Raw genomic sequence first — 6,684 nt, forward strand, 5'->3', positions numbered from 1 at the left:
GTCCCCGCAAGGGCCGGGCAGGCTCGGGCCCGGCTGCGCCATCCAGCAGCGTCCGTAACGCGCGTCAGCCCGGCGGGGGCCGGGATTTGCCCCACCGCCTTCGGCCACCTGAGGAAGGTTTTATTTTTTAAATGTTTTTTTGAGTTTTTTTCCCCCAGGCGTAGAACAATTCTGCCCTCAGGGCAGGTCTTGCAATTAAATTTCCTTGCTCTACTTGTGTATCTAAAGTGGACAGGCAAGCTGGGTGGTTGAGGTTTAAAAGTTTAATTAGTAACATACCAGCTTCCGCTGTTACGTGTTCTTTTCAAACTGCAGCTTCCATGCGCAAAAGGACAACTCGGGCAGCAGGGGTATCCTTCCTCTGCTTGGTTCTGCTGAAGCACGCACATGAGGGAAAAACCTGCGGTCAAAGCCCTGCGGCAGGACGTGTTACCAAAACGTACTTACAAGCTCGTTACTACTTAGTGGGGAAATAAGAGAGGAAATGATGCTGCCGCTAATGAACCAATTTGTGCAGTGTGGCTGCCCCAGCGGGAGTGTGCGAATCTAACCCCCGTCCTGAACACAGGTCTTGAGTTTTGAAGGCAAGAGGGTCGGGGCCAAATTCTGGGCTGTAAGTGAAAGGGAAGTCACCAGAGGGCAGGCACTGTCCCCCTCCCTTCCTGCACCACATCACCCGTGTGTTTGTGTGCGTGTTTGTACATACATTAACACGCATAGATGAGTGTTTGTTCAAAGTGCATTCACATGTACAGAATCAGAAGGGTGGTTTATGTGCACTTTGCACAAAGATAAATAACTTCACCTGGAAGTAATTAAATAAAAAAAGTTCCTTAGTAGTTATATACAGCACATACGCGTAGACTGAAGCCATCGGAGGTTCTCAGTTTCAGGGTACGCATGCCTGAAGGCAAATGTTGGCCCCCTTTATGCTTGATAAAAAGCTGAAATCTACTTAAATGGAATATTTCAGCTCTAGTTTTGGTTAATCACAGCAGGTGGCAGTATGTGCAAGACTAATTCAATACTCCTGGATGTCAGAGATAGATACTTAAAATTCGGAAATAGCAGACAGCACGGAAAATATGGCAGAAGAGCAGGAAACAAGACCACACCATTGCTGGCAACTAGCAGCAGCCTGTGTTGACTCTCCATGTTTGGAATGCAAAAGCTAGGGAAGCGTCTGAAGAATATCTGCCAGAAATTTACATTTAATGAATTTGCAGTAAGTCTCACACAGCTGACATTTCACGCTCCTCAGTAAAAAAGGGAAAAGATACTGGGTCGATCTATTTGTTTTCCTTTGTCCATCTGTTATTCGGGCTGCTTACACAACAGAACAGTTGGAAATAAGACGACATAACTTCACACCGAATATGTATCAATATGAACTTTGATATGTATAATATAATAGGCCACTATACCAGTAAGTGTTGCATCTCATTATAGCTGCGTTATCAGTCATCATCGTAATTGTCTGGAAGGGTAGACAATAACCGAGTATCACCTCTATCTTTAGAGGGGAAGGCAGCTCATTGGTGTGGACTGGCAGCCAGGGTTAAGTGACGAAGCACAGACAGAATGTCTAATTTTATACTGCTGCTGACAAAAGGCAACTGGAGATCCAGAACTGCCGCCTATTTATTGCAGCTCTAAATAACAACGCGCTGCCTGTTGCTTCTGCTGCACGCACGTGTCAGGTATCATGCCTGTCCTGCAGTGCCAACCTTTGGGAGCAGTTTGCTATATTTCGTCAAAAAAAAAAAAAAATGGTCCAAGCTCATTTGCTGTTTGTTGAAGCAGCTCATCGACACACAAACAGGCACAACGACTGTTCTCCATTCAGCCAAAATAAGAGAATGGCTCCTGTACAGGCTTGCTTAGCCATGAAATTACCATCCAAATCAGAAGCCATTTGTGAGGTTGAATTATGTGAGCAACTAGCTCCACTGCTGGCTGAATGTCAGTGCAGACATGAGGCACTGATCCGACTGCTGCTGGGGTATGTGGAAGAGAAAGTGCAGAAACACCAAAGAAAAAGACACAGAAAGAGAAACAAATCACAGGTATCATCAGAGGATTCCTTATGAATCTCTACTGAAGAAAAGCTCAGAGAAGTTTTTTGTAAAATTATGGTAGAAAGGCATGTAGATGTCCGTCTACAGAGAAATCATCTCCTAATGTATGATTTGTACATTTAATCAATCCTGTTTATATACAAAGATGTGCCTGAACCTGTTACCTGTTTCTTCTTCTAAAAGAAACGTTCACGCAACCCACATTTTATTCATGTTGAGGAAAAAAACCCAAAAAAACCCAACCAAAATCCAAGACAGATTAACCAAAAAACCCCTTAAGTTTGCTTCCAGACAGTAGACGAGTGTCTAGTGGATGCTGAGTGCAGCTGAGTAAGAATAGAGAGAAAAGACCCCATGGAAACCTTCAAATACGTAATATTCAGAGTAATTTCTTTTACATGAATGAATCGGGAATACCCAGTTGATAATCTCAGGTGCCTTGATCAAAGGTAGCTACGGTAACACACTGAGAGATCTGTGCCTAGTAAGGGTGACTGCACTTTCATTACAAGACCACACAAAAGAGGTATTTCAGCTATTTCCCTACTTGAGCTAACCACCTGGAATTTGTTTCTCCGAAGAGAACCATTTCCCCATGTGCCTCCAAGAGTTTGCCAAAGCCTTTTCCCTTTGTAACCCTTTATCATCTCAGCTCTCTCAAGAATACTGTTAGACCACACCTGTGTCATCAAAAGCTGTAGCTTAAACTGTTGATTTTCTAAGGCTGTTTTTTAAGCAAAAATAACTGATCCTGGTATTCTAAGGAGTTTTTGATCTGGCAGTTGTGTAAGTAGGTGAAATTAGTGTGACATGGGCTTTACAACTGCGTCAGCATATCAGCATTTTCTTTCTTCCAGTTAGTGTGTGTGCATGAGAATTGAACCATGGGGTATTTATGTACTGCAAACTGTCAAGGCAGACAGTCTGATTACCCCAGAATTACAACTGGGAATAAAGTGGCCGCTATCGCTTAGTCTGATTTCTAGATAAGCTGCACAAAGGTGTAGTTACTAAGTGTGATTCTCAGTATTGTGTGCAATCGGACAAGCTGAATTTTGTTCTCTGTCTTTAGAAACGTTATCCTTACCCTTTCTCTGCGTAGTATCAGTCTTTTCTTCGGCATGAGGACATGTTCCTATCCCCTGTTTTGGTGTAACCGCACCTTGTCAGGGGCCTGTAACAAGCTGCAAAATCTTTCCTGGCCCTGAAATGGCAGAGACCTCAGGGCATTTTGCTGCAGAAAAAGTGACCCTGTTTGATGCTATGTTGCTACGCCATGGCTCTGTTCTCATCACATCCCCCAATGTGTGCTTGTTATGTGACCTCAGGTCCATCATGTGATCCTGACACACGACCTGACTGGCGTGGTCTCATGCATCAACCTCAAGTAAGATGAGAGGTCTGGCATTACTCCATCATAAAAATATTATGTGTCTCTGCATTTACCTTAATCGCGTCAGTGGGTTCGGCAGCTTGTCTCGCTACTGTTGAGAATGTGATAGGAGATAGCTTAGAAACTGAAACAATAGCAGGAATAGGAGGTCAGGAAAGGCTAGAAGGAGCAGATTCTCATGGATGAAGGCTCTGCTATCACGGGCTGAAGTGTTTGAGCTTTTTTTAGCTTTTGGGCAGTGGTTAGGCAAGATGGAAAACATGTGACTTTATACTGTATTGGAAGTGCTTTGGTTTTGTTTTGCTTTGTTCATATTTCTGAAGAAAATAAAATGTATTGTTCTGAAAAGGTTGGTGTGAAATGGTGAGCTCTGTAGCCCATGGAGGGCTGGAGAGCCGTGAGTGCTTTTCAGGGGCTGAATTTGAAGGTGTTGCCTTAAAGGTAAGAAAAAGGTGAGATTCCACTGCAGCACAAGCGAAGGGATAGAGGGCACAAATGCAAGCAGCTGAACTTGAAAGATGAAGTCTTCAGAGGCATAGCTTTTATCTATGTAAAGGTTAAACTATGGGCAAAATTCGGCATTGCAATTCTTCAGAGGATTCAGAATGTACTCTCAGTTTTGGACAGATTTTGCCCACCAGTTCTAGACTGCTTTAAGGCTAGCAATGTTCTGATACCATTTAAGGGATATTTTATCACAGTCCACAAAGTGATTGTAGCTAGCATGGCCATAGATGGAGACCAACAGTATTCTGGAGTCACACAAGTGTCGAAATGGGTGCACGAGTAAAATCTTCAGTGGCTTATGCCTATGCCAAAGATGTTCTGTGACTGCAAATTAGGCCTAAGATCAGCAAAATAGCAGAGAGCTGATGTATCACTTGACTGCAGAACAGTGCGAAGGTCACCAGCATTTTTTTAATACAAATTTTCATTTCAGGTTGCAATAGATCAATGTCAAATAGTATTAACTCAAGGATGGTTAGTGCTTGGTTCTCCCCTTTATTAGTTAGACGAAAACCAGCAGCAAGCAGAGAAATTTAACTGTTAACCAATAATGGTAGCATATTTGACTTCCCTCACCCTGAAATTGCTTTTTTTGTAATGGTTAACTGCGCTGTTGTAACTCACAGCAGGGGGGTAATTTTCCCATCAAAGGAGGTAAGATAAAAGGAAAGAAAAATTCCTTCCATCACATGTGTTGAAATCCATTTGGAAGAACAATCATTACTGTACACTAAACAATTCCAGGTAGGAAGGTCTAGACCACATTTAATCTTGCAACAATCAATGGGGAAAAGGAGTTGTTAAAGGAATTCAGTTTGAATTTAAGGCATTTTCAGTTTCTCATACCCAAGGTGTGGCAAAAATCCAGTGGAATCAAAGTCTCTGTATTTTATTATGCAGCTCCCTGGCAAGAGCAAAGCAGACAGCATTTAAAAGTATACCCAAAAGCCATGTCCCAAGCATGCCTAAAGTGTTTTCAAGTAAAGAAAGCTTAGTTGTGGTCAGACTTTGTTTGAACACATCAAAGATTCATCTATTCATTGAATAAGCCCATTAGATGAATGCTTGATTGATTTTTTACGCTTTTAATAATCTGAGATTAAAAAAAAAAAAAAATCTACTGCTGTGATAATGCAGTATCCAAAGTTACTTCCCAAACATTGGGCAGCCTGGAGAGGTTTGGCTGAGGAAAATGCAGCTTCAAGTGGATCATTTGTTTACAAAGGTTTTTTTAAACAGTTTGAGATGAAAATGGTATCATGATGATTTCATGATCTGACACATTTGTCTGTGAAATCTAAGGGAGTCTTTTGATGATGGTAGGGGTTGGATCTGGTCCTTAATATGTATATTAATACACCTTTTATATATGCTATATTATATCAACTATGTAGAATTATAGAAATTGACTTACGAAAGAGTGCAACATTAACCCAATTTGAATTTACATTTGTTCTTTGAACCACAAATGGGTTATTTTACATTTTTTTGTCTATTTTTTTTCTGGTTTATGCTGTTGATGCATTTTTGTTAAAAATAGATTATGCCCAAGGTTGTTATTCTGATTTATCAGGCTACTACTGTTCACGGTATATTTCGAATTTGAGCTTGGTTTAGTGGGGCAGGTCACCTCTGAGTCTGATTAGCTGAAATTATCCAGACAGAACTGCAGGTTTGGGTCAGCTCAGCAGAAGTGATATTAGCTCTTATGTCGGATGCCGGTTTCTTGAGAGAACAAATTATAACAGACTCACTCAACCAAAGAATGACAGGAGTATTGAAAAGCTTTTAAATATTTCAGGAATTCAAATAACTGAATAAACTTACCCAAATACTGGCAGAGTGCAGTTTAGTTTTGTGTTACTAACAAATTTTGCCCTTTCAGATGGTAGGATGGAGGAAAAACACCCAAACAGCGTCCGTAACATTCACATATCATCTCAAAAAGACATTCAGAAGGCATCATGTTAGTAGGCACATTAAAAAAAAAAAAAAATCAACTGACCATACATATATGCAATTAATTGGTGTAGTCCAAGAGCCTAATATCAACCCCACTGATAATTTTTTTTCCCTGCAAGATCACGGCCCGGATTTATTTCTGAACCGCAGCAAATGTAAACAGCACATGGCAACAGATGACCTGGGGCAAAAATCCAGTTTTCAGGTGAGATTTTTAATAACTGACAAGAAAGTGAGAAAGGAATAAATAATGACAGGTATGATTTTTCAGCGATTTGTTTACTTCGTACATGGCCCATCCTGCACACACAAGTAGTCATCGTTAGATGTTAATAATGAACCAAAGGCAAAATCAGGCACCAGATAACTAAATCTCCAGTGGAGAAGGCATGCGTCAGGATCAGCAAAGGAGTACGGGAAAGAAGCCAGGGCACAGGGCCTGAAGCAGTCACTCATGTTGTAGAAGCTGCTTTTTGGTGATGGCTCTGGTCATAGCCCCTGCCTCCACACCAGGCGGCTGCCTAGCATTCTCGTGACCTTGAACTGGAAGGTCTAGTAAAAGTCTGGTTTATTCTTTAGCGGGGAAAAACTGACCCCTTTAGTAAGAAACCCCAAGAAGAGCCCGCCAGATGTGAGCGACACGGGTGTTTTTCAGCCACCCTGCTCGCCCGCCCCCCCGCCCCGGCAGGGCCAAACGTGGCCGCCGCCGGCCACCGCCCCGGACCCCCGGCCCCTTACGGCGGG

The sequence above is a fragment of the Egretta garzetta genome, unplaced genomic scaffold (assembly GCF_000687185.1).
Source record: "Egretta garzetta isolate BGI_Z169 unplaced genomic scaffold, ASM68718v1 scaffold14, whole genome shotgun sequence".
Classification (NCBI taxonomy): domain Eukaryota; kingdom Metazoa; phylum Chordata; class Aves; order Pelecaniformes; family Ardeidae; genus Egretta; species Egretta garzetta.